The sequence below is a fragment of the Apus apus genome, chromosome 20 (genome assembly GCF_020740795.1).
Source record: "Apus apus isolate bApuApu2 chromosome 20, bApuApu2.pri.cur, whole genome shotgun sequence".
In the NCBI taxonomy this organism is placed as follows: Eukaryota; Metazoa; Chordata; class Aves; order Apodiformes; family Apodidae; genus Apus; species Apus apus.
The window spans coordinates 7834646-7852190 of record NC_067301.1 but is presented as its reverse complement, the minus strand read 5'-3'; positions in this window follow the sequence as shown (position 1 = coordinate 7852190).

The window sequence follows — 17545 nt, the reverse complement described above, 5'->3', positions numbered from 1 at the left end:
TGGGGAGCCGAGTCGCCCCCTCTTATTTTGTTGTTGCCTCTTTTTATTTTTTTTTAAGCGGTTGCTGCCTGCGGCTGAAGGGATGCTGGGGATGGGGGGGTGGCTGGGAGGAGGAGAAGAGTTGGAGGGGGGGGGGGGTAAAGGAGGGGAATTGCAGATATGGAAGGTTTGGAAGTTGTTAAAGAGCCGAAGTTGGGGCCGTGGGGAGGACGAGCGAGCTGTGATAGGCTCCGGCTCCTTTCTTTTATTCCTGGCCGGGGAAGGGGGTATCACGGCGGGGCCTAAGGACCAATAAGATGCAGCAGCTCCCAAAGCGCAGGCAAAGCTACGGGCTCGCCTTATTTTATATATATATATTTTTAAAGGTATTATTATTCATTACTAGGCTTGCCTTCCTTTTGATGGAAAGCTGGGGTGTCCCCCCCGGTTTGAAAATATATCGGGGTGAAAGGAGTGAGGAGAAAGTTTAGGGAAGGTTGGGTTTGGATTTTTTTTTCTTTGGTTTTGGGTTTGTTTGGTTTTTTGTTTGTTTTTTTTTTTTTTCCTTTTCTGTGGTGTTGGGCTCGCTTAGAGCATCAGTGGGGTAAGGTCAGTTCGGGGGGGGGAAGCTGATCCTGATCTGGGGGCTGCAACAGGAGTGAGAAATAAAACATAGAATCTCCCCACCCCATCCCAGCTCCCCCGGGAAGGGTTGTACCCACCTTCACCCCATTCCCAGCAGCTGATGGGAAGCGGCTCCATCCTACCTGGGCCGGGGTCGCAACATCCCCTCCCCGTACTCCCCCCATCTGTGGGGTCGGGTTTGGGAGCCCCTGAGCAGCCCCACCGCCTCCTGCACTCACCCCAGGTAGCTCCCTGCGCACCTCCCTCATTAACATCGCATCTTTAACTAAGGGCCAGGCTCCGAGCTGCCAAGCTGGTACCACTTTTTTGAGAGGGGGGGGTCTCCCCGGGGGTGAGAAAGGGGGGGGGGGGTCTCCGGTGCTCCCCGCAGTTCTCCCTCGAACTGCCCGCTCGCTCGCTCGTTGACCCGGGACGGGCTGAACAAATAGCCAATGTTTTCCCCCCAAAACAGGAGCGGGGCAGGAATCCTCCTCGCAGCGGGGCATGACGCCAGGGCTGACCAACCCTTTTGTTTGCAGCTGTAAAAAGACTTTGCCCTGCAAACCGCTGGAAACTTCTCTCCCCCTCTCCCTTAAAAAAGCATCCTGGGTGAGGATATAAACCAGCCAGAGACACTTCTGACCCGTCGGCACCCAAAATGTGGTCCCTAAATCTCCTCCTTGATACCCCCAAGGGCATCATCACTCGTAATCCTCCCCCTCCTCTTCTCTCGGTGCTGATTTTTTTCGCTTTGAAATTAAAGCCCTGACTGGACACTTCCCAGTCCGGCCACATCTTCATCCCTCACCCTCTTCCTCTCCCCCACCCCAGCCTCAAAGCTCAGCCTAAAACCCGCACCCTCCTCGCTGCTCGGCCTCGATTGATGTTTTGTTTCCTCACGTTTCCAAGTCTAAAATTCACCCCAACCTCCTGAAAAAAGAAACCCAAAAACCTAAAAAAAACCCCAAAAACCACAGAACGGGAGGGGGGTGTGTGTGTGTGTGTGTGGGAGGGTGTGAAGCAGCAACACTGAAATTCTTTGCGAGGTGTCAAACTTGCTCCCTAAGTCGCCTCATCCCACCTCAGCCCTGACTTCGGGGCTCCAGCAAACGAAAAGAAAGATTCTCTCCACCCCAAAAATCCCCCAAACCCCCACAAATTCAGGAAGTTTTAAACGGAAAAATAACGGGCAGAGTTTGAGCGGGACCAGGTCGGAGCCCCTGGCAGCCCCTTCCCTCCGCACCGCATTCCTCCAGCGCGGCAGTAATTCAATTATTTGCCTTTCATTTGCTTAGGTGGGGGGAAAAGAGCCTGGGAATAAAGTTGAAAATTAAATGTTTCTGCTCTCCCAGCACCGGGGGAAGATTAAACCTAAAGAACCCGAGCCCGGAGACCCTGCCTTCCCCGCCGCTCTAGGGTTACCTCGCCGGGAGAAAAATCTCTCACATCAAACACAGCATTTGTTTTCCCTCTCTCCCCCTACATCCTCCCCAATTGGGGTAAGATTTGACACTTTCAGGGGGGAAAAAAAAGAAAAAAAGCCCCCCCCCAACTTTCTCCTCCAGCACTTTCTGCCAACTAGGGCAGCCACTGAGCGAAGGGATACCTTGTTAATATCATTATTAATTGCTATTTAATTTGATTGAAGCCAGGCGGTGGGATGTGGCAGCAGCCCCTCGGTTTGTTTCGGGACTGAGGGGGTGACAAGGGACTGTCACAGCCGGGGGAGGTGGTGGTGGAGGGGACACACACACACACACTCCTGCTGGAGAGCAATTTCACAAATCATTTTTCTAACAATTAAGGAGTGTGCAGGGGTGAAATGGCGATTTCACATGCAGAGCTGGGGGCCGAGGGGTTTTACCTGCGTAGCCAGCTCAGAAACGGGGAACCCCCTTTTTATTTTATTTTACCTTTTCGGGTTTGTTTCTTTTCTTTTTTTTTTTTTTTTTTTTTTTTTTTTTTTTTACCTACTGCTCCGCGTCGTTACCCGTGTTCACAAAAGACAAGACCCCTTCTTTTCTCTCCTGGGAGCAGCGAGCAATAGATTAAAAACAAGCATCAATCAGAAAAGGAGCAAGTAACTGCTTAAAGGAGCAGGGGCAAAATTCCTCCCCGCTTCCCCCTTTCCCTGCGCATCTCCATGGTTTCCTAAGGTATGTTTCTGGTTGATAAATGCCGTATATATCGCTATTCCCTTTGGAGAAACGGCTTGTAAATCAGCGCTGAAAAACGACTCATAAGCAGAAAGGAACCGGGTTGGCTTTTTGTCTCCCCCCCGCATTTAATTATATTTTTAGGAGCATCTGTCCCCCCATCATCCATCCCCTGCAGCCTCCAGGAGAGAAAGGGGCTTTTTTCAAGTGCGAGGTGTTAAGTAACCCCTTGGAAGGGGTTGACTCCACCAGGATGAGGGAGAAAAAGGAGTTCAGATCCTATTTTATCCTCCAGAAAGATTCACACAGGTTAGTCAAACCTGCCCAGAAAAATCGCCGCGCCGGGGGCGAACAATCCTAATCATTATTACTTAGCACTTTTTCTCCTCAAAAAGAAAGTCCTACTCTATTTTTCGGGATGCCATTCTATTTCTAGATCGATGCAGGTCTAGAAATGAGAAACCCTTTTAGAAATCAGCCAGATGAGTCTCATCTGGTCAACTAAAACCTGAAGAATTTGATAATGACATTTTTTTTCCTCCCCCTCCACCAGTAAAATAAAAAAAACCCGCCCGGGGATGAATTATTTAATTAAAAGTTGCTACTTTTTGCAATTACAAGAAGATTACTAATGTGGGAAGGTTTTCCATTCGAGATCCTGGAGTAATAGGCATTATTTTTGTAAGCGATTATCCAAGAAATCTCCCTTTAAAGGGCGATAAATCCACCTTGAAAACCGGGGATTTACAAAAAAATATTTCGGAGGAACTTCCACATTTTTTTTTAAATGACCATTGGAAAAAATCGTGAAAGGAAGAGCAACACATTGAGCCTGAAGTGTTTGTTTCGGTTTGTGTTTGTTGTTTGTTTTTTTATCAGAAAACCCAGAAAGGAGAGAAGGAATATTCACAGCAAAAGAAAAATCGGGCTGCTTGGAGGAAGAAGTGGCTGAGAGCTGGAAAAGCAGTTCCAGGATCAGGGAAGTCAAGTCCACCCATCCTCAACATCACCTAAAAATGTAATTTTTCTTATTTCCATCAAAGCCCAGAAGCTGCAGGATGAAGTGGATGGGGTTTGGGTGCAAATATTTGGTGCCTGATCCTGCTCAAGCCTCTTGCAGCATCCCAGCCCCACTGATGCAAAAGTGCCCTCCTGTCCCCCAGGTCTCAGAAAACCCCAAAACATCCTCAAATATCTGAGGCTCTCAGGAGAGGCAGCTCCTCAAAGGGCAAAAATGAACTGTATTTATTGCTAAAATCTGCTGGGGGGTTAGAAGCAGCAAATCAAAGAGGGGGGAAGGGAATTGCAAGATCTTTGCTTGCAGAGCACAACCCGCAGGTTGCATCTGGGTCTCTAATTCTCCTCCTTCCTCCCCTAGCTCAGGAGATCAAGGCTCTGCTTCCTTGGCAAAGATGCTCTGAACTTCACTGCTGAAGAAAGAAACAAGTTTCAGGCCATCAGACCATGTGGCTTTTGGAGCCTTAAAACAGGGAGAAAAGTTTCCTTTTCCAGGACTATTTCTGTAGGAAAAGTTGCCACTTTTCTTTCAAGTGCAGAGTCAAGTCAGACCCTTCAGCTTTGCAAGGTTAGGGTTTAAACCAGGTTTAGCCATGCTGTTAATTTGTGCATGTAGCAGGAATTAACAGGAATTAATTTCCTTTTTAAATTTTATTTTCCCAGGGAAGGAAAGACCCAAACTCCAGAATAAACCTCCTCCAACTCCTCTCCCCATCCAAATGCTGCACAAAAGGCAAAGTGTTACAACCCCACATGGCTCTTTGGAGCTGCTTCTCCACTGGGTCAGGTTTAATTTGCCCAGGGTGCAGTATTAATAGGATGTAAGCTGGGCCCTTGAACAATTACCTTATCAAAGCATAACATCTATGGAATGAGCAAACTATTTTCATTAAACAAATCAAAATAATAAGGCTGGCAATGGCCTTGTTCATTCTTTGAACCTCTAAGTGGCTTTAGAGATATTCAACAGTACCACACCAACTTCTATTCCACTGGTAGTCCCTGCTTAGTTTTTCTAAAGAAGATTAACTCCTCCTTGCTAAAAGGCTCAGTTCTACTTTTGTCAGGGTGCACATACTAATTGGGTTTTCCCTGCATACCACGGGATTCCTGTACTCCCACCACTGGCCTGGCTTCCCATTTCATGTGGCTTTTCCAGACAAGGAGAACACTTTCCTCCTTGCTTTGGATTTATTCAGTGTTGGGCCTTAGAAACAACATGCTAAACCAGGACCTGACCATGCAGGGAGAGCAACCAGATGTTGCTGGGACTGAATAAGGTGAAAGCAAGAGGGGATTTTCCCCGGTTTTTACCTTTTTGGAGTTTAGCACATTTTATATTTCAAGGAAAGAAGCTGCTGGAGAAGGTGGCAGAGGACATTTCTGTCCCAGAGGGCAAACACTGCTGAACATCTCTGGGGCAACACGCTTTAGGAGGACGTCCTGGGAGCAGGGGGGTTGGTATTTTAGGGCATCTTTCCTTTTGGAAGGCTCAGCTTGAGGCACATTGAAGATGGATTTACAAAAGGGAGCAGAACACCTGCCCTCAAATAATTCAAGCTGTCTCAGCACTGATCTACATCCAAATCCCTCTTTATCTGGCTCATAACTCACCTGTTCCCAGATTAGTCCCACTGCAGTACTAAAGGCCAGAGCATTTCTCACCCCCATAAAGACATCACTCTTCCTTCCACTGGGAGGTGGAGAAAGTCCTCCCAGATGCCTGGATCTCACAGCCCAGCTACTCTCTGGGTTTCAGCAGCTGTCTGGATTTTCTGGGAGCTGGATCTACTGTAACTACAAGTCCTTTATTGAGGCAAGGGGGACACGAAGCTGGATGAAGCCCTTGGAGAACCAGGCAAACCAGAGCACAGGGCTGAGATCTCCAAGCCTGGCCTGGTCCCAGGGAGCTGCCAGCAAGGAGACCATGGCAGCAGCAAGAAGAAGTCATGAGCATGGAGGGGAGAAACCACCAAGAGTTTGGTCTTTCCTGAAGTGGAAGAGTCAGATGGAGCCAAGCTCCATATTTGTCTGGGTGAATTAAAAGCACAATCCTCTCTTCCCAGAGGGAGCAGTTGCTTCATATTTATACATTTAGTCTTACAGGTGTAAAATAGCTTCCCTTTATACTCCTATAATCATTTTTTCATTTGAATTTCAAGGCTTTATTCCCTTCTTTGGATTCAAGTCTCCTACCTGAGCCTGATTCTCCGTATGGCCATTAATTCCTTCATCACAGAAATGAATTCCATTTAATTCTCTATAGCAGTTTTTCAGGCAGATCAAAAAGTGCATTTGCAAAGCTTGCTTTCCCTTCTCCCTCGCAGTTTCCAGCTCACCTGGGTCCTGAAAAGACTTGAAGTTGAAGCCAGGGCACTTTTCCCCTCCAGAAAGAAAGGAATAGGCAGAAGCTCTTTTTCTTTCCCCCTCCCCAGTTCCCAGTTGTGATATTTCAGCCTGGTGTTAATAAGGTTAATTATTGACACCAGATGGAGTTTATCTGGTCCACCAGGTGAGTGGCCATTAGCAACACCTCATCCAATTGGGGTGGGAAGCTGAGACAGCAGCAGAACCTAAGATTTCCATAAGGAAGATGGTGAAAGCAAGAAAACAGATTTAAAGAAAAGCTTCATCAAACACACAGATTTAACACCACCAGCCCTGTTCTCCAGGCAGGTCACAAGGAAAAAACAAGCAAGGCTCCCCTGACTGTATTGGGAGAAAGACTTTTCTAAAGAAAAGCAAAATTAATCAATAAAAAAAGAGGGGAATTAATGCCCAGACAGTGACCCAGGACAGTCAGTAAAGACAGGAAGAATTCAAGATTGAATTTTCAATACTACATTTTTCACATCCAAAGAAAACCCACAAAGGGAGTCTTAACAACATGTTACCCCAACCCCAGCAGCTCTTGCTGCTGTTCTAGGGGGAACTACAACAAAAACAACTCAGGCCACCAAAATATTGTCAGAAACAAAGAAATATAATAAGATTCACACAGACTGAATCAGCCTTCAAAAATAACACATGATTATATCAGACCTGCTGTTGCAACCCCAGTGTTACTCAGAGCCTCCTAATCCAAAATTCCTTGCCATCCCAGTATCAAACCTGCTTTTTATTCTCATCCCAATTGAGGCATTTAGCTCTAATATTACCTAATTGGAGCTGCTTTGTTGCCAACTATAACTTTGCACAAAATTGCTACAACAATTAAAAGGGAAAAAAATTAAGCTAGCTAGAAACCCTCTTGCTGATGTTTAATTAAAGTATTGATAATTAAAACCCCCAAAATAAACCTTCATAATTCAACCATAGGCAGCAAACCTTGGTATCAGACACAGAAAATCATGATAAAATAGAATCTTACTTAAATATTTGATCAAATAAAACACATACCAAGGACTGGGGTGCTGCCTAGACATGGGGAAGGGGTGTTGAGCAACTTCTTGGAGCTTTCTTGGAACCCATCATATAAAGGGTACATCAAGCTGGGCTGTGGGAAGGGTTTGTAATTTGGCTTAGCTGTTTTGTGGCTCGTAAGGAGCAGGGGTAGCTGAAGAAACCTTTTGGATTATGCTTTATTTAATTTGCAACCTTGTTCCTGAAGTTACTAGAAAGCTCAGGAGAAGGTGCATCTCAAGGAGCAGGAGTCACCACGACTTAGAAGCTTCATTTTATTTCTAAGTTGTTTTTTACAACCTCAAGGTAGGTGCTGTGTAATTCCTTGAATTTGCTCATATATTTTTTTCTTATAAAAGCTGGTAACTGTAGCTTTATTCTTCGTGTGTTTGCTTTCTGATAACAAGCCTTAGCCAGCAACTGTGGAAGGAGTTACAAAATATCAGCATTTTTCTTCAAAAGAAGGGCATTTCTTTTTGTTTTCCTGCATTTGATGTGGCTGAGCTGGTTATTTGTTGCTTTTGTTGCCCTCCCCTTGGAGGAGTTTTTGAGCTGGATGGTGGGTTAGTGCTGGGAGGGTGAAGGAACAACCTGTAGTAAGTAAAGCTAGAGTGAGCAGGGTTGTAGTAAGAAAGGTGAAGACTTTCTTGGTGGTTTCAGGCAGGCTGGAAGGGCTTTTCCTGCCCTGAGCCAAGTACTGGGAGGGGAATTTGGGAAAGAATGTTCCTCGGTATCAGCAATGGAGGTAAAAATGTGGATGCAGGAATGGCCTGAGCTGCCTGGAGGTAATTCTTGTATTATTAATATTAATATTCAGCTGAAAACCTCTGGGTGAGCAGTGTGAGCCTGAAATGAGCTGGTTTTAAACCACCACAAGTTGCTGAATGTGTTTTACTTCTGGTTTTCAGAACTTCCCTCATGGTGGGAGAGTCTCCTGGTTGGGGTACTTGGCTTTATCCTTAAAAAAACAACCTGATTTAATTCTTCCTTTTGGTTTGATATCTGTCATTTACATGGAACCTTGTAGTAAAAGCAGGGGAATACTTCTGGTGGCTCCTTGCTGCTCAGTGCAGAAGCTCTGGAGGACCTTGTAGGACCTCCCTGGGGCTGCTCCTGTGTTTCCAAAGGGTAGAATTCCTGCCCTTTCCCTGGAGTGCTGGGATTGTCCATCTCTTCCAGAAAACCAGGTGGACTTTTGAATGCTCCCAGTGCTTAGGGGAGAGCAAAGCAACAAGCAAAAGGGGAAAGAAAAGGTTAAACCTCATTGAGCAACCCTCCAATTCTTCTCTTTCATTCCCACCAGGTAGCTTCTAATTACTCCAAGAGGAAAAAGGTCAGGAGGTGGGAGGAGGTTGCCACAATGGGGAGGAAAATGGTTTATTAGCTGTTGAGGGAAGGGCTTCCACCCCCTGCCCAGGCCCAGCCCTGCTACTCTCTGCAGCCTTAAGACTCTCAGCAATGCTAAGATGTTTCTTGGAGGTGCCACCTTGGATGGGCAGGTGCTTCTGCAAAGTGAAAAAACCAAAAGCTGATCGGTTGTTTTTTTATTTCACTTGAATGCCAGGCTGTGATTTCTGTATCAATTTAGGTGAAGGCTGGAGGAGAAGGATTTAGGGGTGATGGTGGATGAGAAGCTCAGTATGACCCAGCCATGTGTGCTTGAAGCTCAGAAGCCAGTCAGTCCTGGGCTGGATCACCAGTGTGACCAGCAGGTCCAGGGAGGTGATTCTCCTCCTCTGCTCTGCTGTTGTGAGGCCCCACCTGGAGCACTGTGTCCAGTTCCGGAGCCCCCAGCACAAGAAGGACATGGAGCTCCTGGGGAGTGTCCAGAGGAGGCCACAGAGATGATCCATGGGCTGGAGCAGCTCTGCTCTGGGGACAGGCTGGGAGAGTTGGGGTGTTCAGCCTGGAGAAAAGAAGGCTCCAGGGAGACCTTAGAGCAGCTTCCAGTGCCTGAAGGGGCTCCAGGAAAGCTGGGGAGGGGCTTGGGACAAGGGCAGGGTGGGATGGGATGAGGGGAATGGATTAAAACTGGAAGAGGGGAGATTCAGGCTGCACATGAGGAGGAAATTCTTTGCTGTGAGGGTGGTGAGACCCTGGCCCAGGTTGCCCAGGGAAGCTGTGGCTGCCCCATCCCTGGCAGTGTTGAAGGGCAGGTTGGATGGGGCTTGGAGCAGCCTGGGCTGGTGGGAGGTGTCCCTGCCCATGCAAGGGGGTTGGGACTAGATGATCTCTATCATTTCTTCCAACACAAACCATTCTATGATTATATGATATGATCTTTTTTTCTGGGTGGGGCTTTTCCCCATCCCTGGTGCCCCAGACTGGACCTGGAGTTGGAGAGCAGTGGTGGGACTTGCACTGGTGTGAGCTCTGCAGGATGAATCCTCTGGATTCATTTCAAGCCCACACAGATCAGTGCTTTCCAAGCCTGAACACAAGGTCCCTGATCTGCCACAAAGCCTGGAAGATGCTCCTGACTGATTTTTGTTGGTGCTGAGATTCCAACTGCTTACTAAGTCCATGAGAGCCATTCCTGGCTGGTTTCAAGTCCAAAAAAAAGTGCTTGAAACCAACAAGGGAGAGACCATTATATTTTACTTAACCATAAGGAAACAAAGGGGGCCTGTTGGCTCAGAAAAGCCCCTTGGTGGGCAGCCTAGGGGGGCCTTCTTTAATTAGGTGCTGAGTTTTAAACATAATTTCTTTAAGTTGAGGCCTCTTCAGGGGCCTAAGATGAAAGAACCTGGTCACTAATGCACCATAAAGTTGGGGGGGATGAAATCAACTGAAAAACCCCAGCAAATAACTCAGGAGGGTATTTTTTTGTTTTCCAAAAGTCAATTCTCATTTCCTGAATTTTTGTTGGAAAGGAAGGGAGAGGTTTATTCTCCCCTCCTAATTCCTCTCCCTAATCAATTGTTTTGCTTTAATATTTGACAGAGGTGACAAAACTTTTGAAAGCAGGACATTGAATTGGTTTCTTGTCCATATGCTTCAGTCTTTGAAGAGTGGCCTCCTCTTTCTGGCACCAGTAAACCCTCCAGAGATGCCCAGCCCTGCACTGGGAAGAGGCTCCTTCCCATTAAAAGAAGGCAAATTAATGGTAATACCTGATTCTCTGGATGGCAACAGGGCAGGATCAAGGTCCCTGTAACAGGGAGGAGATTTGGATCTGAATACTTTTGGCCACAACCCAAAGGAACCCAGTGACTCCAGTGCAGTTCCTGGGGCTGGATGGATGCCCAGTGTCATGGAAAGCAGGGTTGGGGGCCCTCTCCTGAAACCAGACATTGAACACTCACAATTTACCTCTCAGCGTTAGGAAAAACGAATGAACAAGACTCCAAAAGGATTTCTTCTCCTGGAACAGTAAAATAGCTATTTCCCCCTCCCCCCCCTTCTCTGTCTTTGTCCCTTAAAACTAAAATATTTCCATCTTCCAGTCACTCCTTTTGGGTTTAGGGTGGTTTTTTTGTGTGTGTGTGTTTTTTTTTTTTTTGCAGCCATTATCTGAATAATTTTTTAAGTCCATGGTTATATTACCCTTGGATGATGCAGTATCTGTAATAGGGTCTTTTGCTCTAATGTGCTGCTGCTCTTGACTGTTCCCTATTGATAGGAGATAGAGCAGCATGGAAAATAACCTGTGCAAGGCCAGGGAAAGGGAAGGAAGTGATATAAAACCACCCCTTTCCTTATCATAATCCAGAGACCCACTTTCTGAACATCACCTCCACTTTTCTGGGGAGAGGTAGAGCTATCTCCCAGGCTGGGCAGAGCCAGATAGGAGCTGAGCCTCACACTTATCACCCGGCGCAGCGGGTGGAACGGGAACTGAGAATTGCTCAAAAGAGAAAGTTGCTGGGGAATTAACTTCTAAAGGGCGGAAATCCTTGGAGGTTTGGGATCTGGATGGAATGAAAATCAGCCTGGTGCTTGGTCTTGCTCTGTTCTTGGGGAGTTGAAAGCATCAGGTTGGCCAAGTAGTATTTCTTTTATTCTGCCCTGAAGAGGGTAAGATTTTTTTGCTGCAGCTGTGATGGATCCAACCCTGGAAATGTTCTCCTGGTGAAGATGAGAAGGGTGAAGATGTCATGTTGGGTTCTATCACAACCTCTTGGTGCTCTGGGGTGTGTCACTGGGCTGACCTTGCTGGGCTGGACCCATGCAAAAAGCACCCAGCACCTTGCTGGGTCTGTCTCTGCTGCTGAGGGAGGCTGGTTTTGCTCAGGACAAGGGGCAATGGGCACAAGCTGGAGCACAGGAGGGTCAAGTAAAACACAAGGAAGATCTTCACTGTGAGGGTAACAGAACCCTGGGACAGGCTGCCCAGGGAGGTTGTGGAGTCTCCATCCCTGGAGACATTCCAACCCCACCTGGATGTTCCTGTGGGATCTGCTCTAAGGGATCCTGCTCTGGCAGGGGTTGGACTGGGTGATCTCCAGAGGTCCCTTCCAACCCCCACCACTCTGGGATCCTGTGGCTAAGCCAAAACCATGACACAGCTTTAAGCTGAACCTTCTAAAACTGGCTCCTGGACCTTGGTGAAATCATGTGGACCTTGCATGGGCCCTCAAGGTTCATTTTACCTCCTCTTGCCTTCTCCCCGTACTGGCTGGTCAGAGCATTTTGCCTCCATCCCTGCTCCCTGCAGATGCCTCCAGGGTGTCTTCTGAAATCCAGGGGGATTGAAGCTGTGCTCAAGGCAGTTCTGAGGGAGATCCACTGGAGGCAGGCAGGGACTTTGTGTCTGCAGGGCATGAAGGAGATGCTGCTGGGGAGACAGGCAGGCAGGACAGCCAGCTGCTCCCTCTAAATCTAGTTTTTCCCAAGTTTTGAAATCCAGAAAGCAGGAATTTCTTGGTTGTCAGTGGGTTTGGCTCTTCTGAAGTCAGAAGCTTCCTTAGTCCAGCACTTCTCCTGATTTTCCTCCCAAGATCAGGCTTGGAAGTTAATCTAGAAAATCACCCTGAAGTGCAGGTTTAATTCACCTGCTTTCCTGAATGGGACAGAATCTGTTGGGTCAAAGAATGAGGCCTAACAAAAATAAAAAGGGAATAATTTGGAAGTCCATTTGCCATATTTTAATCCCAAAGAGGTTTTGATAGAGCTGATTTCAGCCAGAGGGATTGTGAAGGTGTTAATTTCCCCCACAGAAGCACTTGCCCAGCTCCAGGGAAGCCAAAGGACACTGTGGAGAGTGGGATAGCAAATAAATTACTGCTAAAAACTCGAGGAGATGCCAGAGCCTGGCAGCTGGTTTTTATGAACTTCAGGGACTGGGCACCACATTGTCCCCACACTTGGTTTTGGTGATAAATCACAGCTTGTTCCTGACAGGGGTGGGAAGATTAAGCTCAGATGTCTAATGAAGATCTCTCCTCTTCAAAATGTCATCTTGCCTTGATGTTTCAAGGTCTCTCACCACCAGGGCATTATGGTGAGCAGCAGGCTGGGCTGGGCAGGCAGGGCCTGTGTGGTCCTGCTGGGAAGCACGTGGAGGGGGAGGATTTGCAGCTCCCCCCTAGAATCCTGGTTCCTGGGGTCCCAATCCCACCCAGGGCCCTGAGAAACAGAGGAATGGGATGAGCAATGTGGGGCCCAGGGTGAAAATTGCTGGTGTTTCCAACTTTCATTCTCCTGTGCCAACTTGACCACTGGTGCCTTCAAGTTCACCCACTGAACTTCTTAAAGCAGGTTTGCCCTTGGTTTGGTCTGGCTGCACAGATCATCTCCAGCACAATGTTCTTGCTTAATCTCAGGGTGCTACCTGAGGGACACACGTGCCTGGAGCTGCAGCTCAGGTAGGACCAACACATTGTCCCAAGACACATCCATCTAGGGGTGGAGGAATGTCTGAAAGCCTCCTTGGGACAACTGCAGGCTGCCCATTTTCTTGCTCCTGCTTCACAGAGGAGTGAAGATGGGGACCAAGTTCAGGTTCTTCTGTTGCATTAAGAATATATGTTTTAATAAACTTAGCATGTGGTGAAGCATCTGGGGGCATCAGGAGCTTGGCAGCCAACCAAGCCCAGAGGACGTCTTGGTTGCCCTCCTGGCCATGGTGCCTTTGGTTCTGCCAGCCCATCTGCAGGGAGGAGGGACCTGGGGAGCCTTTGGGGTTGTCCCATGGAGCCCACCTGTGTGTCCCCTTCACCCTGCAGCTCTCACCAGGTTGCATTCTGTGTCCCACCAGAGCTGCTCACCTTCCCTCACCTCCGGAGGGAACATCTTCCCCGGGCTTTTCAGCTCTGCTCTTCGGTTTCTCACCTCTGCGATGTTTTTTTGGGGAGAGGGAGCGGAGTTGGTGAGGAGCAGAGCATCTGATGGGCTGGTCCCTGGCTCTCCATCAGCAGATGCCTGCTGCCACCCCGTGGCCTCGGCCGGGAGAATTTCGAGGAGGGATGTTCTGCCTTCATCCCGCCCATCTTCCTCCTTCTGGGCAGTTCCAGGCTGGACCTGGGTCAGTTGTGGCTCCATCCCTGGGACGCGGGGGTCTGGGATGTCCTGGCTCTGTCTTCCCAGGTGCCGAAGTGGGGAGCAAGGAGATGCTTTGGAGAAAGTGGATTTCACCCAGTTCTTGGCAGCTTTGGAGCAGGGCTGAGCTGTGTGACTTGGGTTTAGAGCTTGAACTGTCTGGGGGCCCCAGATCTACCAGCTCCTTCAAAGCTTATTTTGCAATTTTGCTCCTTCAGCCTGGAAAACTTGGGAAAAACCACGGAGGGAAATGACCTGATGCTTTCTGTTCCACCTGCCCTAAAGCTTAGTGTGATTTGGAGACTTCATTTTCTTCAGACTGGAAAGGACCTTAAAGACCACCCAGTCCCAACCCCCTGCACAGGCAGGGACACCTCCCACCAGACCAGGCTGCTCCAAGCCCCATCCAACCTGCCCTTCAACACTGCCAGGGATGGGGCAGCCACAGCTTCCCTGGGCAACCTGGGCCAGGGTCTCACCACCCTCACAGCAAATTTCTTCCTCATATTGCACTTAAATCTCCCCTCTTCCAGTTTTAATCCATTCCCCCTTGTCCTCTCCCTCCCTGCCCTTGTCCCAAGCCCCTCCCCAGCTTTCCTGGAGCCCCTTCAGGCACTGGAAGCTGCTCTAAGGTCTCCCTGGAGCCTTCTCCTCTCAAGGCTGAACACCCCTGAGGAGCAGCAAGCTTGGCTCACGTGCAGTGGGAAGTCTCTCATTTCCTGCCCTGGGCTCTCCAGAGAGAGAAGCTGCTCTTTGACAAGCTCCTTAATTAGCCAGAAAGTTGGGTCATAACCACTGCTGTGTCTCCCCTTGTCATGGTTGGACTCCAGGGTGTGTGAAAAATTGAACCAGTACAATGAGTGTTCAGAGGAGCTCATGCTCATTCTAGAGAATGAAAAGAGGGTTGGGTTTTGTTTTTGTTTTTGGTTGTTTTTTTGTTTTCCTCTTTCCCCCCATTGATAATGATTTTTTAATACCCTCAGGAAAGGAAGAGAAGAAGGGTCTCTTTGGAAACAGCTTTAAAAACGTGTCCCTGTGAAGTGCCAGTGGTTTGGGAGGGAGGTTCTTGGTTCCCAAATGGGATGACTGGGGCTGTCCCAGCTTGGACTTGGTTTGCTCTGTGTCAGGAGAAGGCAGAGGAGCCCAAAGCAGCTCATTTAACCCTTCCCCATCCCTGGGAAGCCCAGAGTTGTGTATTTTAATCATCACAGGATGGTTTGGGCAAGATCTTGGCTTGAGGTCCAGGTCAACAGCTTCCTGCAGAGCCTCGTGCCTGGTGAAGCATGTGTTACCATTTCTGGTTTATTCCCACTACGTTTAAACTTCTTTTTTTCCCTTTACTGGCATTTTGGACTGCTCTCCTTGCAGCCTGGACTTTGTTGGCAAACTTGAGGACTCATTCAAGTCTGTTCTCTTCTAGGAGGGACCATTTATGACTATAATGGGATGGATTTCCAAGATAATCCCCCAGACTGGACCAGTGACTTGCTTCTTCCCCAACATCAGAAGGACATGGAGCTCCTGGGGAGAGTCCAGAGGAGGCCACAGAGATGACCCAAGGGCTGGAGCAGCTCTGCTCTAGAGACAGGCTGGGAGAGTTGGGGTGTTCAGCCTGGAGAAGAGAAGGCTCCAGGGAGACCTTAGAGCACCTTCCAGTGCCTGAAGGGGCTCCAGGAAAGCTGGGGAGGGACTTGGGACAAGGGCAGGGAGGGATGGGATGAGGGGGAAGGGATTAAGACTGGAAGAGGGGAGATTTAGGTTGGACACGAGGAGGAAATTCTACCCAGAGAAGTTGTGGAGTCTCCTTCTCTGGAGACTTTCAAGACTTCTGTGGATGTGTTGTTCTGTGACCTGCTGGAAGAGCATGGAGTGTCCAGCCTGGAGACAAGGAGGTGAGGGGAGACCTGCTGGCTCTGCAGCTGCCTGAGAGGAGGTTGGAGCCAGGGGGGTCGGGCTCTGCTCCCCAGGAACAAGGGATGGGACAAGAGGAAATGGCCTCGAGTTGTGCCAGGGGAGGTTGAGGTTGAATCTTGGGAACAATTCCTTCCTGGCAAGGGTTGTCAGGTCCTGGCCCAGGCTGCCCAGGGCAGAGGTGGAGTCTCCATCCCTGGAGGGGTTTCCAAGCCCTGGAGATGGTGCTGAGGGACATGGTTGGTGGTGGCCTTGGCAGGGCTGGGTTAGTGGTTGGACCTGGTGACCCTAAAGATCTCTTCCAACAATTCAATTATTTTATTCTATGACAAAATAAAAAGCCTTGTGGGGTGGATAACAGAGGTGCATGGAGGGCAAGGGGCTGGTGCCAGGTCTCCCAGAGGGTGGTCCTGGGCAAGGTGAGTGCACCTGGGGAGACCTGAGCTCATCATCTCCCCTCCCTGCTGTCAGGAACAGTCAGAGCTGGCAGAGCCTAGCACGGGGATCTCAGTGCTGTGTCTCCAGGGCACTCATGTGGATTTGGTCAGGGGTGTGAATCAGTGTGAGCCCCCCCTGCCCCTCCATCCCTGCTGGGGGTGAAAGAGGGGCCCAGCCAGCCCTGCTCGGGAGCTGGAACTCAGGAGGGGATCATGACAAGTGAAATCCCACCCCAGTTGTGGTCCTGCAAACCCCAACTCACCACACACATTTCTCCACTCAGTCCTCTCCTTCTGCTCTGTCTGCAGCATCTCAAGCCCTGGGAAGAAGGTCTGGGTGGGGGGCCTGTCAGCTGCTGGGAGAAATACCCTTCATTCCAGCTCCTGTTCCCGGGGCAGAGTCATTTGTTTCTCCAACAGGAGGATGGTTTTGTTTTGCTTCTTTTTTTCTTTTTTCTGATGGGTCTCCTGTGCCAAGATTCTGTCAAGAGGGAGGCAGGGGAGCAGGAGAATTTGGAAGACAGATCTCTCACCTGCTGTGTCATGTTAGTGTCAAGGCCCAGAGATGAGTGTGAATGGGGATTAAGCTGGGAAACACAAGGAGAGGGGGGGAAAAAGGAGGTGCAGACACAGGAAGGTGGAGCTGTCACACTTGCCTGCTGCTTTTGACACAGAAAACTTGGAGCAGCTCTGCAGCAGCTCAGGGTTCTTTCTTTGGGTCTTGATTTATCATGATTTATGATGCTAAGGGTGACCTGAAGGCAGGAAGCAGCAGCACTGCTTGAGGTTGGGTGCCTGCTGCCAAGCACCAGAGGTCTGGCAAGGTGAGGAGCTGCTGGGGAGCCACTGTGTTCATCCAGGCAGGAGAAGTAAAGATCAGAGCTGGTTGGACGTGAAAAACAGAGCTCAACAGGGAGCACTTGCACTGGAAGTGAGTGGTGGTCAGGGCTGGTGAGATGGTGGGTTCCTCATTAAGAAGGAGCATCCTCCACCTGCAGCCCCACAACACGTGTCTGGGGGGGTTTATTTGCATCACCCTCCTGCTTTGGGACTGTTGAACAAGGTGTCAACTCTAACCCAGCCTAGGCCACGTGCATTTGTGCTCTGAGTAGCATCTCTGGCCACAGAGAAGCTTGTCCCTAATTAGCCTGTTGAACAAACAACCCTTGACCCCACAGGTCCTCTCTGGCTCATCTTGTGCAGCCTCTGGCCAAAGGATGTGGGAGACAAACTTCTCTAAAGTGAAATGGTGTTGGTTTCAGTCTGGGAGGTGGCCAGGAGTGGTGGCCAGGGATGCTTCCAAGCACGTGGCCACTGAAATGGAGCTGCTGTCATGGTTAAGCATCATGGGTGCCCTAGTGCCACTCAGAATGCCCTCAAGTCTGGAGGAATCAACAGCAGAACTGGCAACAAGAGTCTCTGGGGTGGGGTGTGGGTTGTTTATTTCACCCCTATGAACACTAATGGCATGAAGAGCAGAAGCTGTAGAGTGTTCATATCTGGTCTGTGGTCACCCCATGGAAATCAGCTGATTTATCT